Below are 23,506 nucleotides of genomic sequence, written 5' to 3' on the forward strand. Positions count from 1 at the left end.
TCACTTCCTTTCTTCACCTGCCTCCCTGATCAGCCCACCATAACCGAGTCTGTTACACCTGGCAACCTCACCTGGCGTCCTAACCTCTACCTATCCTTCGTCCTCACTCTCTCTCTCTCTCTCTCCAAACCATCATTTTCTATACTCTCATCTTTCCCCCCTTCATCTTAACCGTAGTCTACACCTTTATCCTTCTCTCCTTCCTTCCCCTTTCTCCCTTCTTAACCGCAATCTACACTCCTTATCCCTCTTCCCTTCTTTCCCTCTCTTCAGCATTCCCCTCTATACCTTTCCCTTAACCTCCCCTCATTCACCACCACCACCACTACTACAACTACTACTACTACTACTACTACTACTACTACTACTACTACCTTCACCAACACCATCATCATCTCCTCCTCCTCCTCCTCCTCTTCTTCTCCCCTCAATCATCTATGACTCAGCTAACTTTCCCTCAAGCAAAGCAGGTAAACAGACGTCTGGGCACACCTGTCGACACGTTTTACAGGTGAGGGGCGAAAGAAAAAAGGGGATGAGGTTTGATTCACAGTTTGTCTTCCTTCCGGTGTTAATGTTTTTGTTAAGAGTTTTTTGCTGTTGCCTTTTTTTTTAAATCTCTGTGACTCGACGCTTTCAGGATGAGTTTTTGTGCGTGACGAAGCCTCCAAGATGAGGTGGTTATCTTAATGTCTGTCTGTCTGTCTGTCTGTTTCCCTGTCTGTCTGTCTGTCTGTTTCTCTGTCTGTCTGTCTGTTTCTCTCTCTGTCTGTCTGTTTTATGCCTGTATGACTGTATGCATGTTTGTGTGTATGCTTTTTCGTCTGTGTGGGTGTATATGTATCGATTTCTATGCCATTCTTTGTCTGCATGAGTGTATGTATGTATGTATGTATGTATGAGTGTGGGTATGTACGTGTGTCTGTATGTATTTATGGTGTGTGCATGGATCTGAGCGAGTCATCAAGGAGAGGAAATCCGTTTTAGTGACAATGATCAAGTTATTCTTTGTTTCCGCTTGTGAGTCTCCTTTCCACTTGCTTTCTCTTCATGATGCGACACTTGACGTTTCTTTTAGCACGCTCTCCTTCCTGGCTCCTCGTTCCTCCGCTTGCCAGGGTTCAAAGGTCGGTATTAAAAGACACGTTGGCTTCTCACATCAGCTATTTCTAAAGGTCAGAGAGGGGGGCAGTCGGGTTCTAATGAGTGTTTCTTTAGGTTCAGGGTACAGAGGAAGGGTCACACTACCACCAGGGGTCACAAAACTTCTCCTGGAAATGCCCACAACTCCTAAGAAAGCCTTGTCAAATAGGTGTTCTTGGGCGACGAAGTGTCTTTTAATACGACCCGAAGTCTCGTTTCCGGCGAGGCTGAATATAAACAAACAAATAAAGTAAGTGGGAGAAATTGTGTTCATGTGCGCGTGGTAAGACCTTTCACTTCGGCTAGTCTCGTTATCCGCGTCACCTTTGAACTTGTGTTGTTTTAATTCTTAGACGTATTTTTGTTTCTAAGTCTAATTACTTTTTTTATCCTTTAATCTCCTCGTCTGTCTTATCTTAATCTTACTATTCCGGTTATTACTGTTACCTGTGATTAATTTTCTACTTACATCAAACTAGTGTCATGGTGGTTCTTGTGCCCTCTTTTACTCCTCTCTTTCTTCCTCCTCCTCCTCTTCCTCCTTTATTTCTATTTCCTCGTCTACTTCTTTATTTTTGTTATCCTGATCATTGTTTTCCTCCTTTCCATGTTCCAATTGCACCAAGATACTGAGTTATATTTTTCATTCTCTTCATTTTCTTCCTTCTTCTCTTCCTCCTTTATTTCTCTTTCCTCGCTTACTTCTTCATTTTTGCTATCCTGACCATTGTTTTCCTGCTTTCCATGTTCCTATTGCACCAAGATACTGAGTTATATTTTTCATTCTCTTCATTTTCTTCCACCTCCTCTTCCTCCTTTGTTTCTCTATCCTCGCCTACTTCTTTATTTTTGCTATCCTGACCATTGTTTTCCTGCTTTCCATGTTCCTATTGCACCAAGATACTGAGTTTTTTTTCTTTCATTCTCTTCATTTTCCTCCTTCTTCTCTTCCTCCTTTATTTCTCTTTCCTCGTCTACTTCTTTATTTTTGCTATCCTGACCATTGTTTTCCTCCTCTCCATGTTCCTATTGCACCAAGATACTGAGTTGTTTTATTTTTTTCATTCCCTTCACTTTCTTCCTTCTCTTCATCCTTTATTTCTCTATCCTCGCCTACTTCTTTATTTTTGCTATCCTGATCATTGTTTTCCTGCTTTCCATGTTCCTATTGCACCGAGATACTGAGTTATATTTTTCATTCTCTTCATTTTCTTCCTTCTTCTCTTCCTCCTTTATTTCTATTTCCTCGTCTACTTCTTTATTTTTGCTATCCTTACCATTGTTTTCCTCCTTTCCATGTTCCTATTGCACCAAGATACTGAGTTATATTTTTCATTTTCTTCACTTTCTTCCTTCTTCGCCACCCTAATTACGTTTTCAAGTATCTCTGTCTTTCCTGATCTTCCTTTGCATTGATTTTCGTCTTCAAACACCAAAATATATTGACTTCATTTTCATGCAACTCCTCGCACATAGACCATTTTGTTCTATTAAATTTTCTTCTGTCAATATTTCTTTTAATTTTTTTTTTTGTGTGTGTATGTGTGTGTGTGCGCATTCCCAACCCACGGCTGACCACACGCGCGCCCCGACACATTGATCTGATACATTCTAACCAAGTTTAATGTACCGATAACTGTCACACACACACACACACACACACACACACACACACACACACACAAACACACACGAACGCTATTTTTTTATGAAAGCGCTAAGCCTACTTTTTTATTTTTTATTATTGTTTCATACCCTAAAAAAACTTATATTAATCTCTTGTTTATTGATGATCGCGACCCTTTTATCAATCTCCTATGGTAATTAATAAAGGTTCAAATCTCCTTTTTATTTTCTTTGTCTAATCAGTTTACTAATATATGGTCGTTAGTTCTCCTCTCTCTCTCTCTCTCTCTCTCTCTCTCTCATTCAATTATTTTATTTCATTATCTCATATTTTATCTGATCTTATTTCCCTTTGGGCGCGGCTTGAGGTAAATAATAAGTCACATGGGAACAAAAATCTTCACAGCCATTCACTTCCTTTTCGCATCTGTCTCTCTCAAGGCTGACTGACTGACTGACTGACTGACTGAGTGATTGACTAGATGACGGGATGACTGACTGACTGACTGACTGAGTGATTGACAGACTAGATAACGGAATGGCTGACTGACTGACTGAGTGATTGACAGACTAGATAACGGGATGACTTACTGACTGACTGAGTGATTGACAGACTATATAACAGGATGGCTGATTGACTGACTGACTTATTTACTGACTGGCTGACTAACTTACAGACTGATTGACTAAGTGACTGAGTGATTACGTAACTAACTGACTGACTGACTGACTGACTGACTGAATGGGTGCTTAGCTGAGTGAGATAGATAGATAGATAAATAGAGAGAAAGAACGTTTTTAAAGAGAAAATTTGTTATCACTGTTCCAATTAAAGTTTAGAGAACATTATATCTTGTGATTTTCAGAGCAACTAATTCCTTGACAGTTGGTGAGAAAGTTTGAGAGAGAGTGAGAGAGAGAGAGAGAGAGAGAGAGAGAGAGAGAGAGAGAGAGAGAGAGAGAGAGAGAGAGAGAGAGAGAGAGAGAGAGAGAGAGAGAGAGAGAGAGAGAGAGAGAGAGAGAGAGAGAGAGAGCACATACCAGTTATTCCCTGTACGTATATATTGAACCTAATGAGATGGAAAGAAGGAAGAACAAATATAAAAATGACGGTCACGGCATTATGAAGATTGACAACCTGGAAATAAGTTATACGCAAGTGGAAAAAAAACCCTGATGTGTTGATGAAGGAAAACGGGAAGGAGAGGGAAGGAGAGGGAAGGAGAGCGAGTACAGAAGAAGGGAGGAAGGCAGGTAGGTAAGGACACAGATATAATAGGCAGAATGGATAAAGAAGGATAAAGGAAGGAAAAAAAAATACTGACGAAAGACTGAAGGCAGGAAGGAACGAAGGAAACAAAAGATGGAAATATTAAAGGTAGGAAGAAAGGAAAGAATGAATGAAGGAAAGAAGAAAGGAGGGAAGGAAGGAAGTCAAACAGGCAGGGATAAAAGAAGAAAAGAGGAAGAAAATAGTCAGGCAGATAAAGAAAGGAAGAAAGAAAACGGGAAGAAGGAACAGAGAAAGAAAAGAAGGAAATCAAACAGGATAAAAAAGAAATAAGTGGGTGACAGCGAGGAAGGAAGGATACAGAAGAAAGATAGACAGAAAGGAGGAAGGAAGGAAGGAAGAGAGTGCGTAAGGCAGACAGCGATCCGACAGGCAGGGAGGATAGATGTCCCCCTTAAGCCAATGTTAGGCGACACGGTATGCACGCAATCACACAGAGGACTGGGCGAGACAATTCTGTGTGTGTGTGTGTGTGTGTATGTGTGTGTGTGTGTGTGTGTTGATGGAGGGGATTTAGGTCAAGGGATAAACAAGACAGAGAGAGCAGGGAAAAATATTAAGGCTAAATGGTGTTATGAAATTTGATGTTTGGGATGATTTTATGAAGTAATGGATGATGATGATGATGAAGAGAATGAAGAACAAGAACAAGAAGAACAAGAAGAGGAACAGGAAGTACAAAGGAAAAGTAAAGTTAAAAAAAATACGAATGAAAAGACAAAAAAGAAAATAAAACAAGAAAACGAAAAAAGAAAAGAAAAACAGCAGGGACAATAAAACGAAGAAGAAGAACAAGAACAAGAACGAGAAGAACAAGAAAACAGGGACAAGAAGACGGATAAGGAAGAACTGAAGGAGAAGGAAACGATCACACACACACACACACACACACACACACACACACACACACACACGCACAGCCCCCCTCCCCACACAAACAGCCCCCCTCTACCCCCCCACCCCCCCACACACGCCTTAACACGAAGACCACCACATGTCACCTCAGAATGGCCGCCAACAGGTAATTCTGAGGAGCGTTCACACCTGAGCACGCGACAATATTACGACAAAGGACTGACGCCGGGAAGGAGGGAAGGACACGGCAAGGAGAGACAGACACACAAACACAAGCTGATGGAGAGACAGACAGACAGAGAGACAGGCAGACAGACACGAACAAGCTGACTGACACAGATACAGACACACTTACATATAAGCTGAAGAAAAGACAGACAGACAGACATGGAGACACTGGGAAAGAGGGAAGGAAGAGACGGACATTAAGGACAAACAGACAGACAAAAACAAGTCGAAAAACAGACGAACTAACAGACAAACATTTGGGAAGATTAAAAAAAACGCAAAAACACAAGGATAAACAGACAACAGACAGCCACAGAAGCAGATAGACAGTGGGAGAGAGGATAGGATAGAACAGACATCAAGGAGACAGACCACGGGTAGGAGAGAGATACACAGAATTACAGACCTACAGACACAGACAGACAGACAGACAGGTAAATGCACGGAGACTAACTTCTTAACATGTACGTATAAATTGAAATGCCAGACGGACGGGATATAGATGAAGGACATTTACACAGAGGAACAGACAGACAGACACAGATAAATGAATGGACAAAAACAGACAGCTGGACATAACATCACAGCCGGGCAGGGCGGACAGGGGCTTAATATCTTGCGTTAACAAACCCAGCGTCACGAATTCAGCCTCGGTAATTTTCCACGGCAAGAATGTGGCGTCTTTCTGTGAAGTTGCACGCGCCTACACAACACAGGACATGCGAAGGGGTGTGATTCTTGTATCCTTGGCACGCGAAGGCTCACGATTCTTGTATCCTTCACCTTTATTTCATGTGTTTTTCATATGTTAAAAAAACGCTTGTCTCCTCCCGAAATTGACCTCACTTTCGGCCACCTTCTTTTATTCTTTTTTAGGAGCAGCGAGTAGCGGGCTTTTTTTTTTTTTATTATTGTGTCCTTTTTTGTGTGCCCTTGAGCTGTCTCCTTTGTTGTAAAAAGAAAAAAAAACTTATTCAATTTACATTCTATAATTTGTCTTATTTCCATTTCTTGTATATTTGTTCCACGCCAGAATGTTGAATGGACACAATTACACATTTTTATATATTTTTTTTTTCAAACCTGAACGCTGATTGTCGTTATATTCACAGGTTTGTCTTCCTTTTTTAATTATGACACGATTCTTTTACACCTCAAAGTCCATTGGAAACAGGAACAATTATACATTTTTAATTATTTTTTCTATTACCTAATTACTTCTTTTACACCTGAACGCCAATTAGTCACATTTACCAATTCATTTTTATCGGTATAACATGTTTCTTTTACAAGTCAACGTTGATACATTTAAGACGGTCAGTACCTAGCGAGGGCGTGGTTGTGTGAGCGATTCCTATGGCTCCTACATGTTCTGGTTCACTGTCCACCCATCCAGCAGAGATTCTACGGTTCATCTGCCCTGTGGAAACTCTCTCATTGCCGCCTGGACGAAGAAGAGAGAGCATCTAACGAGAACGTGGCTGTGTGGGCGACTCCTACGACGCCTATAAGTATTGGCTGGGCGGTTGGCTACTGGCTGGTTGGGTGGCTCCTACAAGAAAGCTCTCCTATGTGAAAGCTCTTTATCATTGGTGTTAGGACGGAAGGACAAGTAGAGAGGACGTGGCTGATTGGCTGAGTGCGTGGCTGGGCGGCTCCTGTTGACTCGTGTCCATTCACCCAGGACAATCAAGGTCAGGCGGAGGTGACGTGACGGGGCTGAGACGCGGACCGTAAATCAGTGTGGGTCTTCGCGGGAAAAAGACGAGAATAAAAAAGAATGAATGAATGAAGCTCGTCGGTCGTATTGTTAAACTCGGATCAGGAAACGAAAGAAATATATAAAAGTCGATATCTGGCGTTGAACTAAAAGGATGGATAAGAAAACTGTCGGCTGTGATGTCGGGGAAAAAGGTATAAATGTAAATATAAGAAGAAATAAATATCACGACGTTGGATAAAAAAGGAAAAGAATTGTTTCGATCGTGAAATCAGAACAAAAGGAAGAAAAACGATCAATCTTAAAGTTCAAACACAGAGAGAGAGAGAGAGAGAGAGAGAGAGAGAGAGAGAGAGAGAGAGAGAGAGAGAGAGAGAGAGAGAGAGAGAGAGAGAGAGAGAGAGAGAGAGAGAGAGAGAGAGAGAGAGAGAGAGAGAGAGAGAGAGAATTACAATCATGAAATATACAATCGGACGAAAAACTATTGATTGCAGCGAGAAATCAACACACTCAGTTTTTTCTCTCTTATTTTAAAATACAAACTAAAGAAGAAAAAATCGAGATGCAGAAAACAAGGAATACGATGAATGGCAGCCGGAAGTCATCATCACGAAGACACGATATTTTTTCTTCTCTTGGGACAGGCGAGGAACAGGAAGGCTTCACGTCTGAGTCACGGCGAGACACGAACTTCAACACTATTGCTTCTCACATTAACAATTTGGCCATATTACACGACATTTCGTCGCCCGAGCACACACATTTGACAAGGCTTTCGTGGGTGTTACGGGCATTTCCAGGAGTAGTTTTATGACCCTGGTGGTAGAATGACCCTTCCTCTGTACGGTGAACCTAAAGAAACACTCATTAGAACCCGATTGGTCCCCTCTTTGACCTTCAGAAATAGTTGATGTGAGAAGCGAGTGTCTTACCGATCGGAGAGCCGCGCGGGGCCTCCTGAATGCTTGAGTCCAGCGACAAGAATGAACCCTTCCGGGAACAGTGGAATTATATGTAAACAAAGACTGCTCGGGACTTGAGATTTTTTGGTATAAAATTCTTGGTATATAATTCTGAGTTGAGAGAAGATTGACTTTTTGAATTCTTGCCTTAGCGACTATTGCTGTAAGGTTTTGAGTTAGAGACATGTTATTTCTTTTCTAAGTTAGAGACCATTTGGATTGAAATTTTGTGTTATAGCCAAATATATTTCTATAGACTACTGGTGTAACATTTTGAGCTACAAACTACAGGTATAAAAGATTGACCTACATAAAGACTGTTGGTATAAAATTTGAAGTTCAGACTAATAGGCATGATATAAAAAAATCAATTCCTACTGGTGAACGAGAATAAAAAAAAATAGGTTTGAAAGTGTATCAGACGGATTTGTATTGAAATAAACAGAAAATAACAATATTGCAAAACAAATAATACAGTAAAGAAACGCCACTATCATTGTACTATGTTGATCGTGTTAAAAATTGCAAATAAAATGTGAAACTGAAAAAAATATGCCTTTACTGAAAAAAAATGTAGGGGCTGGAAAACTGGAACCTGGGAAACACGGAGAAATTGAGGGAAAAAAAAGTGTTACCAGAAAAAAAATATTACAACTGAAGAAACAAAGTGGGGAGACAAATCAACAACAAGACAAGACAAGACAATAGAAAACAAAATAAATAAAACCGCAAGAAGAAAATATATGAACTCAAGAAAACACGAAGAAATAAAACTGGCAAAAAAAAAAAAAAAAAAAAAAAAAAAAACAAACAAGAAACACACACACACACACACACACACACACACACACACACACACACACACACACACACACACACACACACACACACACCTGTAAACATAAATACAAACAAACGACGCGGTTCAGATGTGTAATCAGGTGGTCTATTTCCAGGTTAATGACCACGAGAGAGAGAGAGAGAGAGAGAGAGAGAGAGAGAGAGAGAGAGAGAGAGAGAGAGAGAGAGAGAGAGAGAGAGAGATAGAGAGGAGAGAGAGAGAGAGAGAGAGAGAGAGAGAGAGAGAGAGAGAGAGAGAGAGAGAGAGAGTTGATGGGCCGTAAAAACTCGTGATTCTAAACTATTTTGTGTATATATATCCGTGTGTGTGTGTGTGTGTGTGTGTGTGTGTGTGTGTGTGTGTGACGGAAAACTATGAATAACTCTCTCTCTCTCTCTCTCTCTCTGGATAATTAAGGCCTGATTTATCCTCATTAAAGGCACCTGATTGCGTGTCCCACAGACGAAGGGAGGAAAGGAGGGAAGGAGGGAGGGAGAGAATAAAATAGGGAGAGAGGGAGAGAGATAATAACAAGGGAACGAAGGTAGCATGAAAGGAAGGAAGGAAGGAAGGAAGGAAGGTAAGAAGGTGGAGAGAGAGAAAGAGAGGGAGAGAGAGGGGAAGAAATTGAAGGAGAGAAAGGAGACAGGTGTTATTGATTGAGGTAGAGGAAAGAGGGGAAGGAATGGGAGAGAAGGGAAGAAGGAAGGAAGGAAGGGAGAGAGGGAGGAGAGAAGTACTGGAGAGAGGGGAAGATATTGAAGGAGAGATAGGAGACTGATGTTACTGACAGAGGTTGAGGAAAGAGGGGAAGGAATGGGAGAGAAGGGAGGAAGGAAGGAAGGAAGGGAGAGAAGGAGGAGAGAAGCACTGGAGTAAATGGAAGAAAAGATGATGATGAGAAAGAGCGGAAAGGAAAGGAAAAGAATCACAGAGAAAGACAAAAGAATAAACGAAGGAAAGAAAATTTAAAGTTGATAAGAAAAACAGTAGGGAAGGAAAAGGAAGGGAAGAGAATGGAAGGGAAGGGAAGAGAAGGGAAGGAATAAGCAGGCAATGAGTGAAGGGAAGTGATGGGAAGGAACGAGACGAGAAGGGATGGAAAGGGAAGGGAAGGGAAGGGAAGGGAAGGGAAGGCAAGGGAAGGGAAGGGAAGGGAAGGCAAGGCAAGGCAAGGCAAGGCAAGGGAAGGCAAGGCAAGGGAAGGGAAGGGAAGGGAATAGAGGAGAAGGGAAGAGAAGGGAAATAAAAGACGAGAAAAAGGGAGGAAAATAGGGAAAGGGAAGGAAAAGGAAGAAAATTTTGTGAAAGGAAGGAGAAAAGAGAAAGAAAAAATGAAAAAATGGGAAGGAAATCAGAAAAAAGGGAGGGAAAGGGAAGAGAAATTATGGAAAAGGAAGGAGAGAAAAAAAGAAGAGAAGGGAAGGGAAACAAAGAGAATGGGAAAGAGGAGAGAAAATAAGGGAAGGGAAGGAAAGGGAGGAAAGAAAAAAGACTAATGACAGAGGTAACAAAAGGGAGGGACCTTCACCCTATTAACACACCCTTCCCTCCCTCCCTCCCTCCCTCCCTTCACCTTTACCCTCACCACACCCTTGACCTTCCCTCCCTAGTTACCTCCACCCTTCGTTTCCTTCCCTCCCTCCTTTCTTCCCCTCCTTCCTCCGGCCTTTTCTTCCTCTCTTTCCTCCATTCCTCCCCTCTTTGTCTCATTCCACCCTTCCACTTCTATCTTCCTTCCTTCTCTCTTCCCTTCTCTCTATTCCTTCCTCCACCCTTCTCTTCCCTCCTCCCTTCTTTCCTTAGCCCTTCCATTCACCCTTTTCTTCACTTTTCCCTTCTTTCCTTCCCTTCACATTCCATTTCTTTATTTCCTTCACCTTTCTTTCCTTATTCCTTCCTTCCATCCCTCTCTTCCACCTCTCTATCATTCTCTTCCTTCTCATCCTCCTTCCTCTTCTTCCTCCATTTATTAACCCTCTATTATTCTCCCCCTTCCTTCCTCCCTATCTCCTTCCCCCTATTCTTATTTATCTCTCATTTTCCTCCCTTCCCCATTGTCTTCATTGCTTTTCCTATCTCCACTTTTTTTCCTCCCTTTATGTAATCCTCTCTCCCTCCACCTTCCCTTTTCCTCCCTGTTTCCCTATCTTCTGCACCCTCCCCATAAAACTTAATTTCCCTATACTTATCCGACCTCTCCTCCCTTCTTTCCTTCCCTTTCCTTCCTTCGACTCAATTCTTCTGGTTCTTCTTCAATTCTAATTCATTCTATTCCCATCTCTCTCTTCTTTCGTTTTGAGAACTCTAATCTCTCAATCAGGATCCAGGTATTCTTAAACATAACGAAGCTCACCTATTTGACAAGGCTTTCGTATAGGAGTTTTGAACATTTCCTTGCGTAGTTTTATTAGATAGACAGAAAGAAGGTGAATGTGTGTCTAGGTAGTAGTAGGTCAGGTTAATGAATGAAGGTGTTGTGGGCGGGTGATAAGACCAGGTGATATGCTAATTAATCAACTTCCCTTAACGGAGTCACCTGATAGCCCTATCTGATTGTTTGTGTTTGTGTGTGTGTGTGTTATGAAGTCCCACAAAAGCGAATTCTTTCCTCACACACACACACACACACACACACACACACACACACACACACACACACACACACACACACACACACACACACAAACACACACACAACAACTGTCACAAGATGGGAGACAAGGAAATCAAGGACGAAGGGGAGGAGGAGGAAGAGAAGGAGGAGAAAGAAGAGGAGGAGGAGGAGGAGGAGAAGGAGGAGAAAAAATATGAAAAGGAAGATGACAGGTATAACAATAAATAATAATATTAATAATAAAAAAAAACAGAACAAGGGCAAAGATGATGATGGAGGAAGAAGAACAAGAACAAAAAGAGCAAGAACATGAAGAAAAGAAGAAAAAGAAGAAAACAAGAACAAAAACAAGAGAAGACAATCAAGGCGTAGGAGGAGGAGGAGGAAGATGATGAAGAGAAGGAAGGGAAAGAGAGAGGGAGGGAGGGAGGGAGGAGAGGAAAAGGTCAAAGGTGAATGGAGGTAAGGAATGGGAGAGAAAAAGAGAAAAAGAAGGAAAGAAGAGAGAGGAGGGGGAGGAGAGAAAGGGGGGAGGAGGGGAGGAGGGGGAAGTAGCAAGGGATTGACTGCATTAATCTTTGTCAAACCTGCACACAAAAACAACAACAAAAACAAAAACAATAACAATATAATAAAAAAGAAAGAAAACAGCAATATTAACAAAAAATGACGACAGCAACAGACGAGGAGGAGGAGGAGGAAGTGATGGAAAAAGAAGAAGAAGAAAAAGAAGAAACGAGAGGAACAAGAAAAACAAGGAGCAACAACAACAAGAACAACAACAACAACATTAACAGTAATCACTATGCTGAAACAAAGCTCAATCTTAGGAAGCGGAGGAGGAAGATCAGAAGGAGGAAGAGGAGGAGGAGGAGGAGGAGGAGGAGGAAGAACTTTTGAACAGGTAGCGTGACCCAAAGTGACTTTCCATCCACGCAATCTGAGGAGGAGGAGGAGGAGGAGGAAGAGGAGGAGGAAGAGGAGGAGGAGGAAGAGGAGGAGGAGGAGGAGGAGGAGGAGGAGGAAGAGGAGGAGGAGGAGGATTTGAGATCGATGTATAATTGATGTGAGAGAGAGAGAGAGAGAGAGAGAGAGAGAGAGAGAGAGAGAGAGAGAATGGGGCTTCGCATGAACAATTACGTGTAACCTACTAACCAGCCTCATCTTCTCTCCCTTCCTCCCTTTCTCCTTCTCTCCCGCTCACAATCAGTCAACCCCAATGCTTATATATGACACTGACGGCTCACCACTCTTATTAACCCAGTAGCAGCGGGGATCATGTTTCTTAATGGTCCCTCTAAGCGAGAAAAATGAGAAAAAGTCATCACTCACACAAACCATTCCATAATATATATGTCAACGCATTTGTGATCAGTTTTTGCATCATCTATTTTGGGGGGTTTATATCATGGCACGAATTTGGCCCGTCGCTGCTACCGGGTTAATGCCTTGTAAGTTTGTTATGTTGTGTTAAGTCTGGGCTCATGGAGGTAAGTTTTCTTTTCTTTGTTAACAGTTGTAGGTACTGTTTGTGAATATGTGTTTAGATCAAATGCAGTTGAATCAAGTCTCTCTCTCTCTCTCTCTCTCTCTCTCTCTCTCTCTCTCTGTTATCTTCCTTCCTTCACCATCTTTTATTCTCTCTCTCTCTCTCTCTCTCTCTCTCTCTCTCTCTCTCTCTCTCCCCTTTTATCTATTTTTTTGTTTCATTTTCTTTACAACCTTTCCATTCATCTCCTTTCCTTGACCTTTCCCTTAATTCTTATCTCTTTATCTTTCCCTTCCCTTCGTTCCTTCCACATTCTTTCTTCCCTTATCTCTCTTCTCATACGCATATTTTCTCTCGTCCTTTCTCCTCCTCCTCTTTCCTTCTTCTCTCTCTTCTCTTTTCTCCTTACACTTCTCTTTCCTTGCCTACCGTTCCTTCCTCCTCTCTCCCTCACACTCACTTCATCCTCCCTCCCCTCCTTCCCTCCTGTTTGCGTGGGCGAGGAGGAAGGGAGGGAGGGAGGGAGGGAGGGAGAGAAAAAAACGGAGGGAAGGAGGGAAAAAGGAGACATGTAACGTTACTTTCCCTCCCTCCTCCCTTCTTTCCCTCCTTCCTTCCTCCCTTCTTTCCTCCTTGCCTTAGAGATAACGGACCATTGATTGCTGTGAGAGAGAGAGAGAGAGAGAGAGAGAGAGAGAGAGAGAGAGAGAGAGAGAGAGAGAGAGAGAGAGAGAGAGAGAGAGAGAGAGAGGCGTTGATGATATAATAGTAGTAGTAGTAGTAGTAGTAGTAGTAGTAGTAGTAGTAGTAGTAGTAGTAATGGTAGTAGTAGTAGTGCGCAGGTAAGAGGCAGGCAATGGCGCCACACACAGGTATACACTAATTAGGACTAACGGAAGTCAGCCACCTGTCCCGCCAGTAATTAAAAGGCAAAACACACACACACACACACACACACACACACACACACACACACACACACACACACACACACACACACCTCCTCCTCCTCCCCTAAAAAGAATAACCATCGGATGTTAAACAGAAAAACACACAAAAAAAACATTGTTATACGTGAAAAAAACAATGCTTTTCACAACAAAGGACAAGGACATGAGGAGGGCGAAGGAGAGCAAGGACGGACGTGGGGATGCAGCACGTAACGACACACACACACACACACACACACACACACACACACAAACACACACACACACACATTAGCACAAGGACAGAGAGGAGGAGGAGGACGAGGACAAGGAGGAAATGGATTAGATAACCTTCAAGGATGATTTACGAAAAGGAAGACGAGAAGAGCGAAGAGGAGAGGATGAAGAGAGAGAGGATGAAGAAAGAAATGTAATAACTGTGTGTTTGAGGAAGAGGAGAAGGATGGAGAGGAGAAGAAGGAGGAGAAGAGGAGATGAAGATAATGAATGCAAGGTGTAATTGTGTGTGTATAAAGAGGAGGAGGAGGAGGAGGAAGAAGAAGAGGAAGAGGAGGAGGAGGAATAGGAGCATGAAGACGACAATGAGACGGAAAAGAAAGAAAAACGGAAGGGAAGAAAGAAGGGAAGAAGGGAAAAATAGGAACGAGATTGCAGGAGAGAAAAGAGGAAAGAGGAGACGCAATAAGATGAAGAAAACGAGAAAAAAAGACACGGGAGAAAAAAAATATTGGAAAAGCGAAAGAGGAATAAGAAAAGACGAAAAATAACAGGACCTGGCGTTACTGTGGCGTGCATAATCAACCTCTGTCACCTTCCTTTCCTTCCCCTCCGTGCCCTCACCTGGCCGCCCCCACACACACCTACCTGACTCCCAATAAGACAGTCTCGATCGCCTGCAGAGTTCACCTTGACCGCCCCGCCCCGCTCAGCCCTGTGTGTGTGTGTGTGTGTGTGTCCCTCCAGCGCCGAGTTAGCGTGTTTTAAGACCAAGAATAGCAAGAAGGATTACAAGGGCGAGGATGATGAGGAGGTTATGAAGGAGTGTGTTATGGTGTTATTTTTCTTCAAGTTCTTGTTCTTCTTCTTTTCTTTTTCTTTTTTTCATTTTATATTTTCTTCTTTATTTCTTTTTCTTCTTTTCTTTCTCTTTTCTTCTTTTCTTTCTCCTTCTCTTCTTTTCTTCTTTCTTTTTTGTTACCTAACTCTTTTGTTTTTCCTGGTCTCCTTCTTTTTTCTTCTATTTATGTTTCTTTAATTATTTCCTTCTTTCTTTTTTCTTTCTTTCTTCTCTACTTCTAACTCTTCTTCTTCTTCTTCTTCTTCTTCTTCTTGGTCTAATTATTGTGGCTTCCCAATAGTGACTTGTGAGGTGGTGAAGGTGATGGTGATGATGGTTATGACAAGATGGTGAGAAGAGGAAATATACAATAGCTAGTGTGGGATGGTGGTGATGGTGATGATGATGATGATGATGATGGTGGCGGTGGTGGTGGTGGTAATGATTATGATGGAAAGATGGTGAGAGATAAAAAAAAATATGTCTTGAGGTGGTGTGGGATGATGGTGGTGATGATGGTGGTGGTGATGGTGATGATGGTGATGGTGGTGGTGGTGGTGGTGGTGGTGATGGTGGTGGTGGTGGTGGTGATGATGATGGTGGTGATGGTGGTAGTGGAATATTACATAACTGGATGCTTGCGTGTGACACTCCCTGAAACAATAGAGGCACGCACACACACACACACACACACACACACACACACACACACGCGCGCGCACACACAAAGGGTTCAAAGCTAAGTGTGGGACCATAATTCAGGACTTTCTCAACCACAACACACACACACACACACACACACACACACACACACACACACACACACACACTTCCGGCATCACCACCACAACCATCACCACCTCCAATGCCTGCACCACCACCACCACCACCACCACGGCCAGTGTCAACCTAGCTGTATATTCCACCACCACCACCACCACCACTCTTTCCACATCATATAACACTTCCACTACTGAATCAATTACCTCCACTATAACGTCCTCTTCCACCTCCACCACCAACCGTTATCACCACCACCACCACCATTCCCACCATTACCACCAACACCATTGCCACAAAAACAATAACACAGAATTGACTTTATAGGAAAAACGTATTACAGTATGGGGTTTCGATGCTATAAATAGAGGAGGAGGAGGAGGAGGAGGAGGAGGAAGAGGAGGATATAAAAGTAAAACTAGAAAAAAAAAACATATAAATCAGAGAGAGAGAGAGAGAGAGAGAGAGAGAGAGAGAGAGAGAGAGAGGAACTGAAGGGAGATGAGATGTCACCTACCTCACCCCTTCTCCCCCCCCCCTACAACCCCCACCCTCGAGCCCCTAAACCATGGCGAATCTAGCCCCTCCCCTCCCCCTCCCCCTCCCCCCTACCCCCTTCCCCCCAAAACAGTTATGTATTCTCGGGCTCATTATACCTGGGAAGGAGGAGGAGGAGGAGGAAGGATGGATAATTTTGGGAATAACAAAGATTGAGGGAAAACGTGAGGTGGTTGCAAGCTCTAATGAGGGTAAATAATAGAGTGGTTAGTAGTGGTAGTAGTAATAGTAGTAGTAGTAGTAGTAGTAGTAGTAGTAGTAGTAATAGTGGTGGTGGTGGTGGTAGAAAATATATAATGTTGTTCTTGTTTACGTTGTAGATATTGTTTTATTTACCAACAGAAGAGGAGGGACAGGAAGTCAAAGAAGAAGAGGAGGAGGAGGAGGAGGAGGGGGTTGAGAAGGAAGAGTATGAAGAAGAAAAGGTAGAGGAGAGAGAGAGAGAGAGAGAGAGAGAGAGAGAGAGAGAGAGAGAGAGAGAGAGAGAGAGAGAGAAAAGTAGAAAATGCAGGAGGAATGTGAAGAGACCGAAAAGAAGAGGAAGAGGAGGAGGAGGAGGAGGAGGAAAGCATCACCTCCTAAATATAACAACTAATGGGCAATCTCTCTCTCTCTCTCTCTCTCTCTCTTGACCTCATGACCCAAACACAAGCGTTGCTGAAAAACACTCGCTCTCTCTCTCTCTCTACCATTTTTCTCCTTTACAAACTATAATTTTCGACGATCTGACTCATTCCATTTTATTTTTCTTCCATATCCGTGACATTTTTTTCCCCCGTTTTCTGTTCTTTTTTTTCTTTCCATGTTATTGTGCCAATAACGTTGTGTCTCGGTGTGTCAATATTTGGTTAGCGAATCCGTGCCAATCTCTCTTTTTTCTCTGTCTGTCAAAACAACGCATGTGTCTCTTTGGGTCATGCAGGGAGTGAGTCGTTCTATCAGTCAATCATTCGACCAGTCAGTCAGTCAGTTTATGTCATGTGTGTTTGGTCTGGTTTGTGTTGAAATGTCTGACTTTTAACCTCTCTCTCTCTCTCTCTCTCTCTCTCTCTCTCTCTCTCTGCGGTTCTCTTGTACACTATGGCGAACTCACACACACACACACACACACACACAAACAAACATTACTTACTCCTTTGTTCTTCTGTTTGTATGGGTTATAACCTGAGAGATAATTACACACACACACACACACACACACACACACACATGCATGCACCCTGACGTGTGTGTGTGTGTGTGTGTGTGTGTGTCCAGCTAATGGTCACTCACGTTCCCACAACCCTCACTGCAGCTGTCAGTCTATCCGTCTGTCTGTCTGTCTGTCTGTTTTGCTCTTTTTGCCATTTATGTGCTTGTTACGCGCATGTGGTGGTGGTGGTGGATCAGGGGTGAAGAGGAGGTGGAGTTCAGAAGGAGGAGGAAAGAGAAGGAAAGTGGAGCGGAAGGAAAGCGCGGGGAATTAGACGGGAAAGAAGGAAGGGGCGGAGAGAATGGAGAAGGAACGGAGAGGAAGCGAAATGCCAGGAGTGGATGTTGTAGACGACGAGGATGATAGAGTGAAATACAGACGTGACGAAAGACCAACAGACGGAAGGAAGAAGGAAGGAAGAAAGAGGTAGAGGGAGGGGGGAAGGGAAAGGGAAGGGAGAGAAAGAGCCGTCCTGAGTTCGTTCAACCGAAGCATTGACCACCACCATTACAAACACCGCCGCCACCACCACCACCACCATATGCAGGAAGGGAAAACACGTGGCGGTGGTCGAGAGAGAGAGAGAGAGAGAGAGAGAGAGAGAGAGAGAGTTCTTTTGGTTGTCGTCATTCAAGTGTGGGATTTTTATTTTCCCCTCTTCCCTCTCGTTCTTTGCCTCCCTAACATTAGTTCCGTGTCTCTGTCCGCTATTCCTCCCCCTTCCGAGCGGTGCCACAGGGCCGGCGTGGTGCTGACTCCAGACAACGATTTAGATAGGCTTCCCTCCCGCGTCGCGCCACCTCAGTCTGGCAGCGCTGTACGGCACGGCGCGCGGCCCACCTGCCTGTGCTGGGTGTGGCGGGGCGGCGGTGCTGCTTCCTAGCCTTCATAACGCAACGGGGACCACGTCTTGTCATTCTCGTGTTATGAAGCGTGATGGCTGAAGCTGATATTGCTGCACTTACATAAGCAATACAATCAGTACTTTGTTTTTCAGTTTCAAGTCAGATGGTTAGATTTTTTAGCCCAAAGCTGGGCTAACAAAAATTGCCATGGCCGACTATATTGCAAGTCGCCCAGGCGGGGTATTGGGAAAAGTTTTCAACTAGCAATAATCGCACCTCGGATGAACCTCATTGGTTACGATACTGCCACTGCGCAAAGCTAACACAACCGATCCCGCGGCGAGACTATATTCACCTCTGACTAACACCTGAGCTAGGTAAAATAGTAATATGCAAAGTTTTCTTTATTATCAGGTAAACACGTTTTATACCTACAAATATGTTTTTGTAATTATATTTCCAAATTAAGATTAGTTTTAAGAATAGAATTGATTTATAAATTATAATGATATAAGGCTAAAATTATGCGCCTTCATGCCACAAAGGGGACCCAGTTACGTTATTTTTATATCCTGACGATTAAGTTTGATTTCCTACATCATATATTCTTCACATAATAACTTTTTCGCATAATAACCAACCCACAATACAGAATTACATAAATAATCAACTTTAATAGGCTATCGAGTACAGTGCTAACAGAGACACTCAAGCCGCCCCGACAGAGACCAGCAGCGCCGCCTTGGAGGGGAGACTCAGGCAGACGCGCGGCTCCAGACATGGGAAGGCAGAGGACAGGTATCGCCACTCCCTAAGACCGCTGTAGTATGCATTATGGATCTCTTTCCGGCCTGCATGACACTACAATTTTATCAGACGCTCCGCCCTCTCACATCAACTACTTCAAGAGGCCGAAAAGGAGATTAATAGAGTTTTCATGAGGGTTTTTCACGTTCATGGTACAGAAGATGGGTCAAACTACCACCAGGGTTATAAAACTACCCCTGGAAAAGTGGATGGTATTGATTTAAGGCTAAGAAATTATATAATAGAGTTCCTTCCACGGGAGTAAGAGAGAAAAGAAAAACATGAACATTGAAGATAACGCTCAGAAATGAAAATAAGCAACATTAATAAAAAATACGATAGTACGTTATAATGAAACAAATAAACAGCAGTAGAAATACCAATCTATAAACAAAACATACTTAGTTAATTTACAGTCCATCGAAGAAAGAAAATAACGTCAAAACACACCACCTCTCTCTCTCTCTCCTAACACACACACACACACACACACACACACACACACACAACACCACCACCACCACCACCACCACAGAATTCAAAATAATGGGAAGAAAATGCAACGTAATCCATAATAATTAACGAAGACGAAGACGAAGACGGCATGAGGCTAAACGATGATGCTGATGATGATGATGACAAGAAAATAAGGAGAAAAATTAAAAAGACAAAATGAAACAATACAGAAATAACACTAATACTAATACTAATAACACTGATAATACATAAACAAGAAAGAAGACAAATGAAGGGAAAAAAGAACTAGTATACTTGATAAAATATATAATACAAAAAATAATACTGATACGAATAACACATATATAACCACCACGAGGTATACAAGTAAACAAACAGACAGACAGACAAACAAACACACACACAGATAAGAGGACAAGTAGATGTAGACAGGCAAACAGACACAAAGGCAGAAATAAAAGAAATACACACGAACCAGGGGAAACCCAGAGAGACAGACAGACAGACACGGAAAAACAAATACACATACACAGACACAAAGGAATACAGGCTGAGACAAGAAGGTCACCATGACGCAATAGTCTCGAGCTGGCTTCTCTCTCTCTCTCTCTCTCTCTCTCTCTCTCTCTCTCTCAATGGAGGAGCTAGAAGCGTTAATAAGCCAGGTAACAAAAATCAATTGATACTTTGACCTAACGGGTTGAGAGAGAGAGAGAGAGAGAGAGAGAGAGAGAGAGAGAGAGAGAGAGAGAGAGAGAGAGAGAGAGAAGCAAACGACTCGGAATTTGTTACCCAATTTTTACTGTCTGAGTTTTCTTCATAGTAATACAATAATAATAATAATAATAATAATAATAATAATAATAATAATAATAGAAATGAAATTGATGATGAAAGAAGAAGAAGAAGAAGAAGAAGAAGAAATACGAAAAAAAAAATTACTCATGCCCTAAATATTACTTTCATTTCCGTGTTGCCTTCTCCCTCTCTCTCTCGGGGGTGGTGCTGAATGACTCCTCCACTGCATAAAACAACCGTCGCGTGTGTTACTGGGCCAATGACGCGTAATTATAAAGAATAACGAACATACAATACAATACAATTACTATGTTCGGTACTGCGCTTCGTCCTCCTCGCCTCCTCTTCATTTTCTTGTTTGTCCTCCACCTCCTTGTCTTCCTTTTGTCTGTACCCTTCTTTTCTTTTCTTCCTCCTCCTCTTTCTCCTCCTTCTACTCCTAAGTCGTGCCTATCTTCACCTACACATCCATTTCCACTTAGCTCCTCTCAGCCCTCTTCACTTGTTCCTTTCTCTCATCTCTATGCCTCCTTCTACATCTCTCAAAAGTTTAATTACGACATTTTTATTACAGCAAGGTAGGCAGTTCAAGGACAAATATCAACATAATAACACAACAAAATCTCGCTACTCACTGCTCCAGAAAATGAAAAGAGGCTGAGACGTCACAGGAGAGATCAATAATTTTAGATAGAGAGGTGTCTTGATATGCTCTCCTCCAGGGATGCCACGATATCGTACTCATCAAACTAGATTTTCCCATATCTAACGCATAACGACTGCACAAAACCCCCTATAATTAACACTTCTAGCAATAAATATAAATTGGTGTCGTTAGTTTTGCGGGTGGGACATTTTTTAGCCTGAAATCGGGAAAAATGAGAAGCTGAGAACGACAATCTAGCACCGTTGGTCTCCTCTTCAAAGCGTTCAAGTCGTAATTATAACTGACTCACTCACTCACTCCCGAAGAATGAGAAATGCAACACTGCTTTTTATATATATACATTTTTTAACTTTAACTTCTCCTCTTGTTCTGGTTCTTCTTTCGCTTGTCATGGCATATTTTTTACAAACTCACCCCAGAAAATGAAACTATTAATTCCAGACCAAAAATGCTGAAAAATAATAAATCCAACAAAGATTTTATATATATGATACATTTTTTAACTTTAACTTCTGCTTGTCATTTGCTTGTCATGGAATATTTTAACTAACTAACTCACCCCAGAAAATCAAACTATTAATTCCAGCCAAAAAATACAGGAAAAAAACACGTCCGCTTTACTATAACAAAAACTACTACGAGGTTTGACTACTACTACTACTACTACTAATAATAATAATAATAATAATAATAATAATAATAATAACAACAATAACGAACAACGATAATAACATTCTAACCTTTCTTCTCTTACTCGCTCTAATAAACACGACAAAAGGGAGGAAAGAAAACAACATAGTAACCAACACACAATGGACAACAAAAACATCCTACCCTTTGACCTCTCTCTCTCTCTCCTTTCCTTCTAAATGACCTCGTAAAACACCAATGAAAGACTAACAAAAGGTCACCCACGTGTCTGCATGGTGTGTGTGTGTGTGTGTGTGTGTGTGTGTGTGTGTGTAATTACCTTGCTTCATCCGGTAGAAAAGAGGCAAAAAGTTAACTATTCTTGCTGATCAAACACCTGCTCTCTCTCTATCTAACACACACACACACACACACACACACACACACACACACACACACACAATCAAAACTTTCTATCTGCTCAACCATTTTATTTTATCTTTTTAATACCAATGTAACACCATCATCACCGCCACCACCACTAACACCACCACCATCACTCCCACCCCACCATCACCACCACCACCACCATCTCACTATACACACGCCACCACAGTAATTAATAAAACCCATCATTAGTACCCCTTCCCCTCCCCCACCCTCCCTCACCCCCTCCATCCACCCCCCCCACTAACCCCATCAGGAAGTGTTACCAATTCTGATGTATACCTCATCCAGCTCTTCCTCGTATTGCTCATCACTCTCATCACCACTAACATGACTGGCTATCGCCCTGGAGTCATCACCACCAAGACGAAAAGTAACCAACCGGCCAGACATTCACTTTTTTTTTTTTTTTTTGCTTGACCTTCTTGTATATCAACTGCTTTTTAAACTAGGCTAATTTCCTCTTGGGGTAGCTTTTAATAACTGCACTTTTTTATTGTATTTCTTGGGCATTCGAGCAACTGATCTTTCGTCCGCAAGGAAAATAAATAAATAAATAAATAAATAAAAATGCATATACGGTACTCCATCTCACTCTTTTGTTTTTCTTCATCTTTTTTAAATTTTTAAGAATTTTAACTATTACGGCATTTTCTTGAGCATTCAGACAAGAAAATAAATATATCCAATAGGACCAACAAACTCCAACTCGATAATACACTAAAAAAATATATGTAAAAAAAAGACGGCCACATTCCTATAACAAAAAATAATGACACAACGTTTAGATAATAATAATAACAAAAAAATTCACATCCGCAAAAACCTAAAATCCTCACAAAATCGTATCTTCCATTTCTTTAACTTAATTTTCACTCTTCTTAAATATATATAGATTTTTAACATGACCTTTTTTCTCAGACATTCAAAGTGCTTTCAACTCCACAAAAACCTGAAGTAATATATGAAAAATTGCCATTCATTCTTTTTGTAGTAATTTACTTTAACATATTCTTAAATAAAAATTAATACGAACGAACCCCCTTTTTTTCTCTCCTCCTACTACCCAGTCTTTTAACACTTCATTTTTCGTCTTGTAATTTCTGGCAAGTAATTTTACATCCGCAGACCGCTAAATTATAATCATAATTCACACCATATTTTAAGCGGTTTCCCTACTTTCTAAATCTAAAATATGAACGACTTTTAAACAAGACTCTTAACCTTTTCCTTCTATTCTACAACCTTCAACACGTCTTGTTTTTTTCCGGGTCTGACAACAGTAATTTCATATCCGCTGAACGCTAAAACACACAAGAAACATGTACTCTGCTTTATTTCTTAGTATTTTTCCTTCATGAATTTAAATTACTTAACAAGGGGCCTTTTCCTGCAATTACCCAACCTTCAACACCTGTTCCTTTCCTTGGACGCTCTGGTAAGCCATTTCACATCCCCGCAAAGCTTAAGTACAGAAAATATAGCTCTAATACCACCTTGCATAAGCGTACATATTAAATACTGCA

At 41.8% G+C, this 23,506-nt stretch overlaps 1 protein-coding gene and 1 non-coding gene across 3 annotated transcripts in view; both read right to left on the bottom strand.

The window, feature by feature from the left end:
* LOC126985012 (uncharacterized) overlaps positions 1-23,506 on the bottom strand; it is a 91,872-nt gene that overhangs the window by 55,690 nt on the left and 12,676 nt on the right. The window lies entirely within an intron of this gene.
* On the bottom strand, positions 18,335-18,475 carry LOC126985158 (U4 spliceosomal RNA). The gene has a single exon (XR_007738360.1). It is a non-coding gene; the product is annotated as a U4 spliceosomal RNA (small nuclear RNA).

This window comes from Eriocheir sinensis, chromosome 58 (assembly GCF_024679095.1).
Source record: "Eriocheir sinensis breed Jianghai 21 chromosome 58, ASM2467909v1, whole genome shotgun sequence".
Taxonomy (NCBI): domain Eukaryota; kingdom Metazoa; phylum Arthropoda; class Malacostraca; order Decapoda; family Varunidae; genus Eriocheir; species Eriocheir sinensis.